Source organism: Myotis nattereri, assembly GCF_964212035.1.
Source record: "Myotis nattereri genome assembly, chromosome: 2".
NCBI classification, from domain to species: Eukaryota; Metazoa; Chordata; class Mammalia; order Chiroptera; family Vespertilionidae; genus Myotis; species Myotis nattereri.
Genome location: NC_138076.1, coordinates 181,999,047 through 182,018,103, shown reverse-complemented (window position 1 = coordinate 182,018,103; position 19,057 = coordinate 181,999,047).

Genomic DNA, 19,057 nt, shown 5'->3' with positions numbered 1-19,057 from the left:
GAGAAAAAAGTGAGGACAAGAATTACTTTGTTCAGGTGAAGATGCACCTAGAAGGAGGGAGACCTCAAAGCCCTCCTACTGCCGTCTCAACTCACTTACTTATCCCATGATGCCCACAGGGAAACAGGACAGCATAAAGTGCTCTGCCTTGGGTCATATGCCAACTTTCCCCTCTCATTTATCATTATTTCCCTCTTATAAATCTCTATTTATTTAAAGTGATATGTTTTAATAAAAGAGGAAAACGAGAGGAATTAATAATACAAAGATATTACATCATCATATCTGATTTTATATGAATTTTGAGAGGGGGAAATCCACAAATGTGCCAAAGGAAAAGGTTAATGAATTACTTTCATTTTGGCCATCATTACAACTAACAAACACACACACACAAACCCATGTACACTTGCTCAAAGAATAGAACAATGAATTAGAAAAGAAAAAATAAGTGAGACATAGTCACAATATTAAATTCAATGAAAGGAATTCAACAAACCAGAGCTATGAGCTTAAGTGAGCATCATTTAATATTTTTATTTCATTATTAATATTTTATCAAAAAGTAATAGTTTTCACACAAATCCCAGTTTTCAAAGCTTGCACAACTCCAATACTAAGGTTATCTTGTTTGGCATTAGAATAGCTCATGTCTACATTAAAGCTTGAATCTTAGAAATGACATAAACAGGCCTTTTTTCTATAAAGATAAAAGGCTAAGCTTTAAAGGATTTAATATTTATAGATAAATGTTTCCATAGTAATCAGTACTATAAAACTTGCTGGTATCAGCAGTCCTTTGCATACAAAAATGGCTCATATTAAAATGAGCTAGATTAAGAGTTTCAAATGTAGATTCTTTTACCTTAAAATAAAAATAAAAAGACTGTTTATGAGACCAGAAATCTTTTTTGAAGTGTGTTGAAAATGACTCTACTTTTGGTCACATGCACTGTGTACTCCCACAGAACACACAAGGGATGAAGGCCTGACCTTTGAAAGCAGCATGGACCATGATGAAAAGTAATTTAAAACAACACAGTCATTATTACAGCCTCAGATGATGAGCTTGGAGCTATGCATTTTAGATTTTCCCAGTGTCTGAGGTCAGTTTTGTTTTAGGAAGAAAGGAAGTTCAGGAAGAGGGAAAGCAAAGTTCAAAAAGAGGCAAGATAAAAAAAAAAAAAAAAGAATACAACTGTATTGCTTTAAATAATAGTCAGAAATGCACGGAATAAATATCACTCAGAAGGTAGTACAAAACAGGTAAAAGTATGTTTTTAACATTTATGGCTATCCCAGCAGAAGTACGAACGTATGTTTGCCAAAAGACATGTACAAGAACATTCATAGCAGTCCTATTCATAATAACCTAAAACTGAAACTAGCTAAGGGTCTACCAACAATAAAAGAGATAAATAAGCTGAGGTGTGTTGACCAAATAAAATACTATAAAACAAGAATGAATAAACTATTGCTACATGCAAATACATAGACATAATGTTGAGCCAAAGAAAGGAGTCACACAAAAAGTAAATACCATATGATTCCACTAATGTAGTTAAGAAATGGACAGAACTAATCTCTGGGTTAGAAGTCAAGAGAGTGATTTCCTTGGGGGTAGACAGTGACTGGGAGGGGAAAAGGAAGGTTTCTGGGGTCCTGGAAATGTTTTCTTGCATAACCTGGGTACTGGTTACATTGGTGTGTTCCCTTTGTGTAAAATTTGTCAAGCTGTATGTTCATGATTTATGCACTTTTTTGCATGTATATTGCACTTTAATAAAAATAAAAAATACAACTTTGGGGTGGTCTGAGGATTTTTCAATAAATATAGTAAATGTTCCCATTTTAATCAGCTCAGTTTTATCTGTCCTGGATACCTCCTCACTTCTGTTTCTCTTGGACAGCAACCATTTGACACTCATAAGAGATTACTTTCATAAGGCAAAGTATGTGTGCACATGTGTGCACACTTCCAACCCCAGATCTCAAATTTTTATGATATCTTTAGAGACACATATTCAGTTGTTCCACTGCCCAACAGCCACTAAAGTCTGGGACTTTGCTTGGGGGGCAGGGGGAGGCAATTTTTAAGTAAATAACAAAGCTATGTTGTGTTAACACCTAATATTCTCAAGTACAGGCAGGAAAGAGTGCTTTGATTTCCAAAGGGTGTCCTTGGCTGCCCCACAGGCTCTAGTGGAACTGTTGCTGAGCTCTGAGGGGTTGGCAGGTGGAGGTGGGACAATGGCTCTACTGGCTTTCCCAACAGACGGCCTCAGTTGGTGATGCTCTTGGGTTTCCATGTGGCACTCAAGTGTCTGATAAGTGGAAAATTAATTGGGAACTTTTAAAAATATTTCATTCCAAAGTTTAAACAGCTCATTCTGTAAGGCTTTTAACTGAGAGGAATACTCCTCCAGCCCCGTGCTTTTTAAAGAAATTCCAGCGGCTTTAGCTTCTTAGCTATGAAATGAGGATAATAGAGCATTCCTCATATGATCGTTGTAAGGATTAAATGAGATAATAGTAGAGGCAGCAGGTCATTATATTCTGGCACACAGCACAGTAAGCACTCAGTAGATGTTAGCTATCGTTACTATTAGATTAGTGCTCTTGAGTTTTCCACTTAAAATCTGGATTTTTCCATTGCGTGCGGCTTATAAATAAAAGAAGCCTGGCTGGCCGTATTAGCAAGTCGCCAAATATCACATGTAATCTTCAAATAACCACAGGTACGCTGGCTGTTCTTTTCATTGGTGAAAGTTGAGCCCTCGGTTTCAGGGCCACTGTGACAGAGTAGTTATGTGTGTTGGAGGCCTGTCTCCAAAAAGACCACAGGAGAGAAGCTTTCCAAACCTCAGCTTCCCTTTTGTTTCTCGTTTCATTCCTTTTGGTCTTTTCTATTCCTCGCTCTCACCCCTTCTCTTTCCCATCTGTGCTCACTTCCTGATGTTGGAGGAAGAATCAGGTTGCTGGGGGGTTACAAGACTACACTTACATTGAAGATATTAGTCGTGAAAGGTAGGACAAAATAGGGGACCAAATGATGGGGCTGTGCATCAGCAGGATTAATTCGAGTGCACACATACTTTTTTATGGTCTCCTGAGATGGGTTGCATGGCAATTTTGCTGCCTGTATTCAAATATATAGGAGGGTCCTCATTGTATTTCTAATCATGTTGCTCCTAAAGGAATTTCTATCCTGAGATATAACAGAGGCCCAACAGGCAAAACGAATAAATACTGGCAAAACAAGGAGTAAACTATTATATCTGTGACGCTGGCCTTCGCCTTTGACAAAAGCAAAACAAAAACAAAAAAACTGAATGTGGCCAGACATGTCCTTAGGATCCAAGAAAATGCTAATGGCTAGTCTGGCAGTTTTTCCAATATTTTTTTTCTTTTTTAAAAATATTTTTTATTGTATTACATATGTCTCCTTTTTCCCTAATTGATGCCCCCCCCCCCATAACTCCCACCTGCGAGGGCAAGCTCCCGCCTCCCCAGTGTCTGTGTCCATGGGTTATGCTAATATGCATGCATACAAGTTCATTGGTTGATCACTAATCCCTCCCCCTCCCCTGCCCCTTGTCTCTGGATCTATTTTTGTTCATCAGCTTATGTTGATCATTATATTCCCATAGACTAGAGGACTGGTGCATGAAAATTCATGCACTGGAGTGGGGGTTCCTCAGCCTGGCCTGCCCCCTCTCACAGTCTGAGAGCCCTCAAGGGTGGGAGGTGACCCGGCAATCAGGAGAAGGTGATGCTCCCATCACACCTCTTCTGCTGCCACTGCCAGCAGTGCAAGCCTCAGCCGGCCCTGGTTACCTGAGCCTTGGGCAGCCCTGGGCAGCTGGGCAGCCAACATCCGAGGCTTGCCTGCACCTCAGGCCGGCCCTGAGCAGCTGGGGGGCTAAGGGGACTGCGGGACTCGGGAGGCAGGAGCATGTCTGCCACCCCAGTGGGACTGAGGGGATCGGGTACCACCATCTTATGGCTGTGGGTGCCACCACCTTTGAGGGCATGGCAGTCAATTAGCATATTCCCGGCTTATTGGCTATAAGCACTGCCATATTTGAGGATGTGGCAGTCAATTAGCATATTTCCTCCTTATTGGCTGTGGGCACTGCCATCTTTGTGATGGTGTGAGGGTAAATTATCATATTGCCTCTTTATTAGACAGAATGAGTGAGATCATGTAATATTTATCTTTCCCTGACTGGTTTATTTCTCTTAGCATAAAGCTCTCCAGTTCCATCCATGCTATTGCAAATGGTAAAAGTTCCTTCTTTTTTACAGCAGTGTAGTATTCCATTGTGTAGGTGTACCACAGTTTTCTAATCCATTCATCTGCTGATGGGCACTTAGGCTGTCATTTATTGATTTGTTGATGATAGTCATCCTGGCAGGTGTGAGATGGTACCTCATTGTTGTTTTGATTTGCATCTCTTGGATGATTAGTGACTTTGAGCATATTTCCATGTCTCCTGGCCTTCTGTATGTCCTCTTTCAAAAAGTGTCTACTTAGGTCCTTTGCCCATTTTTTTGATTGGATTGTTTATCTTCCTTTTGTTAAATTGTATGAGTTCCCTGTAAATTTTGGAGATTAATCCCTTATCTGAGATAGCATTGGCAAATATGCTCTCCCATGCAGTGGGCTTTCTTGTTGTTTTGTTGATGGTTCCCTTTGTTGTGCAAAAGCTTATTATTTTGACATAGTCCCATTTGTTTATTTTCTCCTTAGTTTCCATTGTCCTAGGAGCTGTATTGGTGAAGATATTGCTATGACATATGTCTGATATTTTGCTGCCTATGAAGTCTTCTAAGATTTTTATGGTTTCCTGTCTTACATTTAAGTCCTTTAACCATTTTGAGTTTATTTTTGTGTATGGTATAAGTTGGTGATCTAGTTTCATTTTTTTGCATGTATCTGCCCAATTTTCCCAACACCATTTGTTGAAGAAACTGTCTTAACTCCATTGTATGCTCTTGCCTCTTTTGTCAAATATTAATTGAGCATAATGGCTTGGGTTGATTTCTGGGTTCTCTGTTCTGTTCCATTGCTCTATATGTCTGTTCTTGTGTCAGTACCAGGCAGTTTTGAGAACCATGGCTTTGTAATATAGCTTGATATCTGGTACTGTGATCCCTCCAACTTTGTTCTTCTTTCTCAGGATTACTGTGGCTATTTGTGGTCTTATTTTATTCCAGATGAATTTTTGGAGAGTTTGTTCTAGGTCTGTGAAATATGCCATTGGTATTTTAATGGGAATTGCATTGAATCTATAAATTGCTTTGGGTAGTATGGACATTTTAATGATGTTGATTCTACCAATCTATGAACATGGTATGTTCTTCCATTTGTTTATGTTTTCCTCTATCTCTTTTTTCAATGTTCTGAAGTTTTCCGAGTACTGGTCTTTTACCTCCTTAGTTAAGTTTATTCTTAGGTATCTTAATTTTTTTGATGCAATGGTAAATGGGATTTTTCTTTTTTTTTTTTTTTTTTTTTAGTTTCTCTTTCTGTGTGTTCATTATTGGTATATAAAAAAGCCATAGATTTTTGGGTGTTAATTTTGTATCCTGCCAAATTCATTTATTAAGTCTAGTAGTTTTTTGATGGACTTTACTTCTTCTTTTCCAATTTGGATGCTTTTTATTTCTTCTTCTTGTCTGATCACTATGACTAGCACTTCCAATACCATATTGAACAGGAGTGGTGAAAGTGGGCATTCCTGTCTTATTCCTGTTTTTAGGAGAAATGGATTTAGTTTTTGCCCATTGAGGGTATGATGTTGGCTATAGGTTTATCATATAAGGCTTTTATTGTGTTAAGATATGATCCCTCTATTCCCACTTTGCTGAGAGTTTTTATCAAGAAAGGGTGTTGGATTTTGTCAAATGCTTTTTCTGCATTGATTGATATGATTATGTGATTCTTATCTCTCAATTTGTGTATGTGATGTATCACATTTATTGACTTGCAAATATTGTACCATCCTTTCATTCCCAGAATAAATTCCACTTGGTTGTGGTGTATCATCTTTCTAATGTAATGCTGGATCCACTTTGCTAGAATTTTGTTGAGGATTTTAGCATCTATGTTTATCAAGGATATTGGTCTGTAGTTATCTTTCTTTGTGGTGTCTTTACCTGGTTTGGGAATTAGGGTAATGCTGGTTTCATAGAAAGAGCTTGGAAGTGTGCCTTCCTCTTGAATTTTTTTGGAATAGTCTGAGGAGGATAAGCTTTAGTTCTCCTTTGAATGCTTGGTAGAACTCCCCTGTAAAGCCGTCCAACCAGGGCTTTTGTTTTCTGGAAGATTTTTGATTACTGTTTCAATTTCTTCGGTAGTTATCGGCCTAGTCAGGTTTTTTTATTCTTCCTGATCAAGTTTTGGAAGCTTGTATTTTTCTAAGAATATGTCCATTTCGTCTAGGTTGTCCAGGTTGTTGGAATAGAGTTGTTCATAGTATTTTTTCATAATTCTTTGTATTTCTGTCGGGTTGGTTGTTACTTCACCTCTTTTATTTCTGATTTTATTTATTTGGATCCTCTCTCTTTGTTTCTTGGTGAGCCTGGCTAGAGGCTCATCAATCTTGTTTATCCTTTCAAAGAACCAGCACTTGGTTTTATTGATCTTTTGTATTGCTTTTTCTGTCTCTATGGTGTTTATTTCTGCTCTGATCTTTATTATTTCCTTCCTTCTGCTTACTCTGGGTGTTTCTTGTTGCTCTCTTTCTAATTCTTTGAGTTGTAGGGTTAGATAATTGATTATCAATTTTTCTTGCTTTTTGAGGTAGGCCTGTAGATCTATAAACTTCCCTCTCAAGACTGCTTTTACTGTGTCCTGTAGATTTTGGATTGTTGTTTTTTTTTTCATTGTCATTTGTTACCAGGTTGCTTTTTATTTCTTCTTTGATCTCTTTGGTAACCCAATCATTGTTTAATAACATGCTATTTAGCCACATTGTTTTTATTGTAGTTTCTTTTATGCCATTGTAATCTGAGAAGATGCTTGAAATTATTTCTGTCTTCTTGAATTTGAAGAGATTTTGCCTGTGTCCCAATATGTGGTCTATCTTTGAAAATGTCCCATGTGCACTTGAGAAGAATGGATTTTCTGTGACTTTGGGGTGAAATGTTCTGAAAATGTCAATTAATTCCATCTGATCTAGTGAGTCATTTAGGATTGATATTTCTTTGCTGATTTTTGTTTAGAGGATTTATCCAGTGGTGTCAATGGTGTATTAAAGTCCCCTACTATGACTATATTATTGATCTCTCCCTTGATATCTTCCAGAATTTTTTTTTATGTATTTGGGTGCTCCTGTATTGGGTGCATATATGTTACCAGAGTTATATTCTCTTGTTGAATTCCGATATTTCTTTTCACTCCTTTCTCCATTTCCCATTCTCAAGTAAAATAAGGAATGTAAGTGGCAAATTTCCATGAAGAGGTAAGTTGTGTTTCTTTTCTTATTTAGCCACATATTGGTGGGAAACCAGGAAAGCAAGATTTTGTGACAAGATTTTGGTTCTTTAGTTTTATATCACTAAATCTAGGTAATTGAAATCCATATGCAGATTTTACTGTATCTATGAATATAAACAAATTATAGCAATAGAGTCAAGATTTTCTGCGATGGCTCTTCATGACTGAGCCATGACATGAAATTGCTTAGCTGAAAAACATCTCGTTGCATTTTCTGGCATATCTTTCAACACCTGGGGTGAGTTCATGCCTTATAGAATCCTGAAATCCTGCTGTGCCTTAAACCCGTGGTAACCCCACAAATGATGGCTTCTCTGTGTAACATCATTCTCTGGAGTTAGATGACCCTTGCAAAAGAAAAATCTATAAACTTAAAGATGGAATGAGGGAAAGTAGAGAAAGGTGAAGATCTTTCACACACCAGCCAAACCAGTCCTTATACAGCATCTTACATCCATGTTACATAGGCAGTTCTACCACACTGAACAACAGCATCAGGCTCAGCTATGGACCACAGGGACCCATGCATTGCAGCAGATTAATATTTTGATATGTTAAGCAAGATTTCCCCATACGCATATTCTTTTTCTTACTCTTTTCCTCCTTCAAGCACTTTTCTTTTTCTTTTCCTCTTTTTTGTTTTAATTTATATGTTTATTTATTTCAGAGAGGAAGGAAGAGAAAGATAGAAACATTAATGATGAGAGAGAATCAATGATTGGCTGCCTCCTGCATGCCCCCAACTGAGGAATCGATCCCTGACTGGAAATCAAACCGTGACCTCCTGTTTCATAGGTCAACCACTGAGTCACACTGGCCAGGTAAGCACTTCTTAATGTTTCACAAAGGTAATGCAAAGAAAAAAAATGGAAAACCTTGGCTTCAAAAAGTTTAGGTTGGAAATTATGGTAGTGGTTGTATCATCATATGAATATACTGCAAATAACTGAATTGTACACTGAAAATGAATGAGTTGTATGGTATCAGAATTATGTCTCAATAAAGTTTTTTTAAATTACAAAATCTAGATTAGGCCATAAACAGAGATTTGGAAGAATACAAGGAACAAGACTCAGGAGAGAGAGAAAAGTCCAAAGTACAGGGTTTGTGATGTATAGTGCTAGATAAATATGCCTCCTCATTTGTCCACCTCCCTAACCACAGGCCAACTCTTAAGTAGAAATTCCCAGGTAGATTTGAAGAATGTGAGAACAGAGAGAAATCTGATTTCTGCTTTCCAGTTACCTAAGACTCAAGAGCAGACATATCTACTAATATACAGCTGTCCAGGCACTTGAGTTTGCTGCAGTCCAGAGTTGTATATCAATGGAATCTTTCCGAGGGGAAGCTCAAACATTGCACACATGTGCGCACACACAGACTCACATACACATGGTCTACGAGGGACAAGGAGTTCATAGCAGTAATCTGTATGGCCTAATGATCAAATACCAGATAACAATAAGAGCACCTCAGCAGAGGACAACATGGATAAATTGCAAAGAAGGGGAACACATGTCCACTTCAATCCCCATATCTTGGTGCTACATAATTCTCCAGATCTTAACAAATCCTCAGGCAAATAAAGGAGACCCTGATTTGACTGAGAGTACTTTTATTTTTTTCTTTTTGTCCAAATGAAGGATCAAATTCAGTTTTACTTATTTTTTTTTATGTTTTTATTTCAAAGAGAGAAAGGGAGACGGAGGAAGAGATAGAAACATTGACGAGAGAGAAACATCAATTGGTTGCCTCCTGCATGGCCCGTATAGGGGATGGAGCCTAAAACCTGAGCATGTGCCCTGACCAGGAATAGAACCAGCAAGCTCCTGGTGCATGGGACTCACTCAACCAACTAAGCCATGCTGGCAGGGTGATCAAATTCAGTTTTAAACCAATAAAGAAAGTTGCATGAATTGAGCAATGACTTTAGAGATTAAAATTTTGTCTAACATAGGGTTATTTTAAAATCAGCACATGAGATCATAAGAGCCTGACAGCCTGAATGCCACAGCTATAGGAGGCTGGTTTTTACAGAGGGTGGAGAGAGATTTTTCTACCATATGTCTCTTGAGGCAGATCAACTGGGCTTTCCAGACTCAGAAGGGAAGAATCAGGAAATTGAAGATACGTTTACATTTTCTTTTAAAGAAATACTATAGTTGAATTACTTTATCTATAATGATCTCTCTTTCCCTGAAAGCTTACACTATAATAACATCAAGTCATTTCATTGGTTGAGTTATTCTCTTAAACCTTGAACAATCTCTATTTAGGGTGGCTTTGAATTAGAAAGGAAAAACGTATATTGGAATGTTTATTATAGGTTTTTTTCCATATGAGTCATATTACAAACTCCCATTCAATTTGCCCATGTGTGTTCCTGATTCATTCTCTTCTTCAGTCTCAAGTGTTACTTCCTAATTTCTTCAGCTGTACTTTCTTACATATCAGAAGTCAAGGCCGTCAGGAAACATACATGCTTGGTGCCTACCATCTCTTTCTTGCAACTCTCCCATTTTTCTGCTCTCCTTCATATATGAATCTCTCGGAGGACTGATATATGTACATTGCTCTCTACTTCTTCACCTCCCATTCATACTCTAATTTTCTGCTTTAAGCACTTTCAAAGGAGAGGCATGACCACTTAATTCCCAATTCAATGGATTCTTTGCTATCCTCAATACATGCAATTTTGCAGCAGTATTTTTTTATAGGTAAATACTGTCTCTGTCTCGAAATCATCTCTTTCTCTTTTCTTGGTGTTTAAAATACCACATTTTGTGATTTTTCTTTTACTTTCCTGGATGTTCCTTCCCTTTCACTTTAACTGGTTTCTTCTCCTATAACTAGTACCTAAATGGAAATCAAGGCTCAAGTAGAAAGCCTCTTACCTTCTCTGAATAATCTACTTGGAAATCTTATTATTCCCATGGCTTTACATACTATTTCAATTTTGATGACTTCAAAATGTTACCTCACTTCTGAGCTCCATACTCACACACAACATTGCTTTTTAAAATAGGATACTGCCGGGAGCCAGTCCGTCCTTGCTGTTTCAAGGAACCTGGCATATATGGCATACTGTTCTTAATATGTTTGCTCACCTTCTTGGCACTATGTGTTTTAACCAAGGTCACCTCTCTGAGAAAGGTTGTTTCCCCAGGTAGAGATTTTCCCCTGAAGTTAGGGAGGGTATAAAACCCCTTAACTAAGTGCCAGGCGGGTAATTAATCACTTTAACTACGAACAATCATGCTTAAGCTACATAATCTTTACTCCCTGGAATGGAGATAAGAAACGCCCTAACCTTTGGAATAGAGATTGATAGGATTGGAATCAACTGGTATAAATACAGATGTAACAAGACAACAGGACACAGAACCTAGACAGAGAACCTAGACACAGAACCTAGAGACAGAAGAACTTTGCTGGAGAGAACATGGCAAAAGATCCTGGACAGAAACTGGCAACAGAACCTAGAGACAGAACATGGCAAAAGATCCTGGACAGAAACTGGCAACAGAACCTAGAGACAGAACCTAGCGAGAGAACCTGGCTGAAGAACCTAGAGACAGAACCTGGCTACAGAACCTGGATAGAAGATGGCAAGAGAACCTGACTAGAACCTGGTGACCAAACCTGGCTGGAGAACCTGGACAGAACCTAGCGAGAGAACATGGCAAAAGATCTTGGACAGAACCTGGCTACAGAACCTGGCGACCGAACCTGGCTGGAGAACCTAGCAAGAGAACATGGCTACAGAACCTGGCTGGAGATCCTAGACAGAACTTGGCTGGAGAACTGGCTACAGAACCTGGCTGGAGACTCTGACAAGAGAACACGGCTATGATGATCACCTGAACGCTGCCTCTGTGTCATTCCTTCTTTGCCGACTCCGTCCACACCTTTGGGGACCACTGGACTTGCTGGGGTTGGACCCCAGCAGGATACCTTACAGACATTGCAAACTTAATAAATCCAAAATGGAATTCTTGGTTTTCTCCTCAGACCTGTTCTCCCATCATAAACTCCAATATTCTCTTAGTAAATGGTACACCAACCACTCAGGTGCTCAAGTGAGAAATGTAGGTATCACCCTTGATTTTTCCTTTTCCTCATACCCCACATCCATGCAAAAGCAAGTCTTGTGAAACCCATTTCCAGAAAATGTCTTAATCAGTTTGTTTTTCTACATCACTCTGCTCCCACCTTACACTATGCACCACTGTCTCATTTCATGGGCTATTTTAAGTTCAATTGATCTCACTTCTTTCATTCTTACCCAGTACCAAGCCACGCTCAATACAGCAGCAATAATCATCTTATTAAAATATAAATTTTGTCTGATATCACTCCACTGTTTCAGTACCTCCTATGGCTCTTGGCACAAAATTCCAAAGCCCTTATCATGGCCGGTGAGGTCCTGTTAACCTCCCCATTCTCAGCTCATACTGTTCCTGCTCTTCTCAGTATGTACCAACCACACTAGTATCTCAACTTTGTGTGTGTGTGTTTTGTTTTTCTGTTTGTTTTATGTATCAAGTCCTTCATCCTGAAAAATGCCTCAAATGACTGTTTTCTCTGCCTGAAATACTCTCATTCTGGACGTTAAGCTAAATATAACCTTCTCAGAGATTTCCTTCTCTATTTAAAGTAGGTCTCCTTAATTTCTATCTTAAGCCTTTTTACTTTATCTTCTTAAACTTAAACACTGATTGTAACTATTTTATTTACTTGTCTGTTAACTTTTTTAAAATCCTCACTCAAGGGTATGTTTTTTATTGATTTTTAGAGAGAGGGAAAGGGAGAAAGAGGAAGAGATAAAGAGAGAGAAGCATAAATGTGAGAAAACACTAATTGGTTGCCTACCATATGTGCCCTGACTGAGGATCAAACCCGCAACCTAGGTATGTGCCCTGATCCAGAATTGAACCCACAACCTTTTAGTGTACAGGATGATGTTCCAACCAACTGAGCCACTGGGCCAGGGATGTCTTTTTGTATCTGTCTCCTTCAACAGAATAAACTCCAATTTGTACATAAGATAAAACATGACCATCATGTTCCTAATTATATTCCTAGAGATTAGCACAGGGCCTAGCACATAATAGGTACTCAAAAAATAAACTATTGATCAATTAGTTTTATCACACTAGAAATCAAGTTCATATCCTCATGCATTTTTATATGTGTATGGATGTGTGTGTGTAAGGGAGAAAGAGAAAAGTACATATCTATGTGCATACATTCCCATAGCCAAAGAGATAGTGTCTGTGGCATATACACCTTTCATTGTAAAGGTAACATAGAAATAACATATGTAGTGATACCTGCTCTTAACTACCTATGAGATTTATTAAAATAACTAGAGGCCTGATGCATGAAATTCATGCAGAGGAAGGGGAGTCCCCCTCAGCCCAGCCTGCACCCTCTCCAATCCAGGACCCCTTAGTTTAAATGGGCAGTCGGACATCCCTCTCACTATGCTGGACTGCTGCCTCCTAACTGCTCACCTGCTTGCCTGCCTGATCACCCTTAACTGCCCCCCCCCCCGCCCCGCCGTTGGCCTGATTGCCCCTCACTGCCTCTGTGTGCCAGCCTGATCACCCCTAACTGCCCCCTGCTGGCCAGGTCGCCCACAACTGTCCCCTCCCTGCCAGCCTAGTTGCTCCAAACTGCCCCCCTGCCAGCCTAATCACCCCCAACTGCCCCCTGCTGGCCTGGTCACCCCCAACTGCACCCCCCTGCCAGCCTGGTTGCCCCTAACTGCCCCCCCCACTGTCAGCCTGGTCACGTCTAACTGCCCCCCCTACCAGCCTGATTGCCCCCAACTACTCCCGCCCCCCCCCCACTGGCCTGGTTGCCCCCAACTGCCCTCCCTGCAGGTCTGGTTGCCCCTCACGGCCCACCCACTGGCCTAGTAGCCCCATGCAGCCTGCTGTTCAGTTGTCTGGCCGCCCCTCACTAACCCCCCTGCTGGCCTGGTTGTAGGCAGCCATTTTGTGAGGGCATGAGGGTTCATTTGCATATTGCCTCTTTATTATATAGGATAATCTCTAAAGTTTATCATTTTGCCTACAACACTAAAAAAGTATTTAAAACTTTATGAAAGGGAATGATTGATAAGGATCTGATAATGTATCACATCATATAGTAGTTCAATTATATGTTTGTTAATGGACTTTTATGTTTTTAATATTTATTTGAATTCTATTTTTTCACTTGTCTAGTTTCCTTTGGATATGGCTTACTTACTTCAAATTTGTGACCAATGTCTTGTGGGTTTACATATGTGTTTGCACAATCTATAAGAGTGTAGTAATCATCCTATGATGATAATTTTCCAGTATTCCTTCTTCCCAAGACATCACTTTACTTGGGGTATACAATTTACTCTAAATGACTTTCAGAAAACTCCCCACCATAATCAATAAAAAGAAAAAGTATCCATCCAAGAATATATTTGCCTATGTCTTCTGTGACCAGGTCATAACTACAGCCAGGTCTCTAGCACCCAGCATTCCTAGGGACTCTCCCATTTCAATAATTATCTAGCTTGGTTTCTGTGATTGTTAAACTTATGTGTCAACTTGGCTGGGCCATGGTGCCCAGATATATGGTCAAGCATTATCCTATATGTTTCTATGGAGGTTCTTGAAAATTAGAGTAACATTTAAATCTGTAGACATTGGGAAAAGCAGATTATGCATACAATCAATCATAATGTGGATGGGTCTCATCCAATCAGTTAATAGAAAAAGACTGACCTCCCCCATAAAAGAGGGAATTCTGACAGCACACTACCTTTGAACTCAAATTAGAGCACCATCTCTTTTCTGGATACCAGCATGCTGTAGATTTTGGACTTGCCAGCCTCCATGATCACATGAGCCAATTTCTAAAATAAATCTTTCTCTTTCTCTCTACCTCTACACACACACACACACACACACACTATTGGTTCTGTTTCTCTGGAGAAGACTGACTAACACCATTTCCATCATCAACCCATTTTACTTGCCATTTTAACAATACTTTAGGAGCTACTAACAAGACTGAGGCTCATTTTGCCTGTCTTAAACTTTCACAAAGAGTAAGAATAACTGTAATTTAGGTAAATGGAGAAACTCTGTTCTCTGCAGTGAAGCACATTAGTCTCTATGGCCTCAAGATTCATCCCGGTCACCTTTTTCACCCACTCAAAGGCATCAGATCCTTAAATGACATTGTAACAGTAAGCTCCACAATGCAAGTTCTCTGCTCTCCGCTCCTCTATTGACCAATCATATTGACTTTGGCCAGGTCAAGAGCTTTTCATTGCTGTAGTTTCCCCATCTGTTTGTGTAATGTTTATTTCTCCAATATTCTGAACTCCTTCCATAAGCAGGTGCCCCAGAAGAGTAAGTGTGGCTATTGATCTGGTACTCCACTCACAGAAAGGCTCTGAATTACAAGCTTGAAGCCATTACCCTGCTTTGTCACACATTAAAAGCCTGGAGATTACCAGAAGTATTTGGCTTGGGTTGTGCTTTGAAAGATATTACTGTACCCACAAATATGCACAGAATACTTGATGAGGACCCTTGAATCACAAAGGCAGGCCCTTCCCTCTTCTTGCCACAATCTTTGATGGTGATGAAGAATGTGTTTACTCAAGTTCACAAAAGAGAACTTGGTTTGCTCTGTTTTAGCAACAGATTAGGATTTCAAAGAAATACTGGCAATGTAGGTCATTTTTTTCTTTTGAACAAGCTTTGAAGCAATGCTGAAATCTTATCAGTATGTCAAGATTTAAAAACTCCCACCTGTACATCTCTTTCCCCAGAACCCTTTTGAGCAGCTGTTGCCTCCTCCTTTGTTTGTTGATTATGTGTGAGCAGAAACACAGCATACACTCAGCTCTAGGCACCAGAAACCACTGTAAGTCATTTCTATCTCCTTGAGGACTATCTGGTAGGCAGATTCAAAGCAAACATGAATTCCTAGGGATATATTATAAATATATTATGTGATTAAATTGTGCTGGCTCACCTGCAATGGATTTGTACTCGCTCTCTCTCAGAACCCCCATTTTTCCCGCAGTAATCTTCCCAAAGGGAAGGCCTGCTCACTGGGCTCTTTTTAAAAGGCAGGCAAATCTCAACACTGCAACCATTTAATGCCACAAATATGATTGCAAAGAGCACAACAGAAAGAAAATATTGTGTTTTCGTCACTCATCAACAGAAGGCTTATATGTAATATACCCGCTGCAGGCCATTCTAGTGTGTATATTCATTTGTTCAGGAAACACGTCAAGTAACTTCACTTACAAAACCATGTTAAATAAGGGCAAAAGTCAGCCAAAAAGTACGTTGTGAAGAAAAGGTCTTTCAGACAAGAATCTGCCTCCCTCTTACCTTAGATCATCATAGCTTTCTCCGCCAGGTAATGTTTATATAAACCAACAGACCATAGTTTTTACCTTAACAAATGAACTCACATAGGATGATGGCATTTCAGGGCATTCATAGTGTATGCAATCATATTTTAACTGGAGAGCCTTCTTTTGGCTAAACAGGACTCCTCCCAACTCTCTAATTGCATCCAACCCAAGCTGCAAGCTGCTGCACTGCATTCAGTATGCTCCCATCACCAACACCCTCAAGCTAGAGAACTGAATCCAAAGAGTCAGACAGCAGGGCTAGTGGACAATGAAATCAGTCAGACCTCTGATCTAATGTAATGCTTACATGTCTTTTTTAAAAGGGAAAACTTTGAGCAACCAAGGCATAGAATTTACTTCCTGGTCCACACTGCACCACTTCTCTTCTGCTTTCCTGGAAGGCTGGCACATACTCTCTAACAAATAATGCCTGAATACAGCTTCTAGAGCAATGGAAACTAAGGAGAAAATAAACAAATGGGACCACATCAAAATAAAAAGCTTCTGCAAGGGCAAAAGAAACCATCAGCAAAACAACAAGAAAGCCCATTGCATGGGAGAACATATTTTCCAATGTTATTTATGATAAGGGATTAATATCCAAAACTTACAGGGAACTCATACAACTTAACAAAAGGAAGATAAACAATCCAATCAAAAAATGGGCAACTGACCTAAATAGACACTTTTTGAAAGAGGTCATACAGAAAGCCAAGAGACATATGAAAACATGCTCAAAGTCACTAATCATCCAAGAAATACAAATCAAAACAACAATGAGGTACCATCTCACACTGTCAGAATGACTATCATCAACAAATCAACAAGTGCTGGCGAGGATGTGGAGAAAAAGGAACCCTCGTGCACTGCTGGTGGGAATGCAGACTGGTGCAGCCACTGTGGAGAACAGTATGGGGTTTCCTCAAAAACTTAAAAATGCAATTCCCATTTGACCCAGTAATCCCACTTCTAGGATATATCCCAAGGAAACAGAAACACCAATCAGAAAGGACATATGCACCCCTATGTTCATAGCAGCACAATTTACAATAGCTAAGATTTGGAAACAGCCTAAGTGCCCATCAGCAGATGAGTGGATTAGAAAACTGTGGTACATCTACACAATGGAATACTACACTGCTATAAAAAAAGAAGAATTTCTTACCATTTGCAACAGCATGGACGGAACTGGAGAGCATTATGCTAAGAGAAATAAGCCAGTCAGTGAAAGAAAAATATCACATGACCTCTCTCTCATTTGTGGAATATAAAGAACATTATAAACTGATTAACAGAAATAGATACAGAGGCAAAGAAGCATCGAACCGTCTGTCAAACTACAGCAGGAAGTCTGGGGAGGGCTGGGGAGGGAGGTAAGAGATGAACCGAAAGACTTGTATGCATACATATAATCATAACCAATGGACACAAGACACTGGGGGTTGCGGGGTGAGGGCATGTGCTGGGGGGTAGGGGAAGCTGGGGGAAGGTCAATGGAGAAAAAAAAAGACATATGTACTACTATTTGTAATACTTTAAACAATAAAATAAAATTTTAAAAAGAGAAAACAAACAAACAAATAATGCCTGAGAAGAACTAGTTGCATAAGTGCTCTTTTTCCAGCTCAGTGTCACAATTATTTAGTGTATTGAGCACTACACATCTTTTAATGTCCTATAATCTCTACCCATAGTATAATATGGAATTCCATTTATTCTATTTTGAAAGGGATGAAGTCATCCAGGGTGGAAACTATGGCCTGATTGAAAGCACTGAAATGCTGCTATGTCTCAGACTGAGCTCTGGCACATGGAGAAGTATAAATTAAACTCTTCTTCAGACATTTGATCTCTTGCTATGAAAAGGGATATTGTGTTTTCTCTATTTAACAGTATTCTCTGTCCACTGTCAAAAGAAGCCTGTTTGCTTTAAAAAAGTGTGGCATATTTTTTCCACTATGAGTGGTATTGCAAATGAAATCACAGCACGCACTGAATCTAGTTCCAATAGTCTATGTGAATTGTACATTTATCAAGAGAAGCCAATGTTGAAATCGTGGTTGTTTTATATGAGATGAATAATTTACTAATATGATGACTGATCACAAGCACATCGCTGGATTCTAAGGCTGACAACTTTTCTTAACTGCCCACCTGCAGACAGCACTGTGCAAACCAAGTTAAACAGAAACAGTCATGCCTTCTAATTCCAGTCCATATCACTGCACAACAGGGCTACCCACACACAGTTAGGATATCACTGTCACTGGTGGGACATTATTCCAAAAGTGCATGCACACCTTATCAATGGAGCAAAATCATTTTCTTCTATTCTGTCCACAGATTTTATGGGCATTATTAAAATCATCATCATTCTCTGTGAAAAGTTACAAACGGGAAATTAATATTACCAGTATAGCATATCATAAAAATGCCCTATAATAAACCTTTCTTTAGGATCTGGCAATGTGGTAGGTACCATGTTTGTGGAGTGAATCAGGACTATCATCCTTGAGGAAAAACCCTCGCGGACAAAAACTCTGTTCTGCACTGTGTGTGGAGGTGTTCCAGGAGTTACCAAAACATCATTTTTCATAGAACATCAACTCTTGAGAACCAAGATGGCGGCATAGGTTAACGCCGGAGTTTGCTGCTTTGAACAACTACTTCAAAAGTGAAACTAAAAGACGGGAACGGACATCACCCAGAACCACTGGAACGCTGGCTGAGTGGAAGTCCTACAACTAGGAGGAAAGAGAAACGCATACGGACACTCAGAGGAGGCGCAGTGCTGAAGTCAAATTCTGAGGTGCGGAGTGCGAGGAGCGGGCTGGCAGCAGAGGGCGCGGTTGGCGTTTTCAATCGGGAGGGAGTCGCAGACTCTGAGCTCCAGATACGGCCGAGTCTTTAGGGACCCAGACTCAAACGGGAGAAGCGGGACTGCCTGGCTTCGGTCAGAGCGAGTGCAGCTTTCTCTCTGAGCTTTGCAGCGGGTGCTGGGACTCAGAGAGGCAGAGCCCCTGGGGACAGGACTGAGAGCCGCCATAACTGCTCTCTCCGGCCCACCCTGTTGATCCTGTGCGACCCGCCCCGCCCAAACCCTGCACAGAGGCATTTGCCGGATA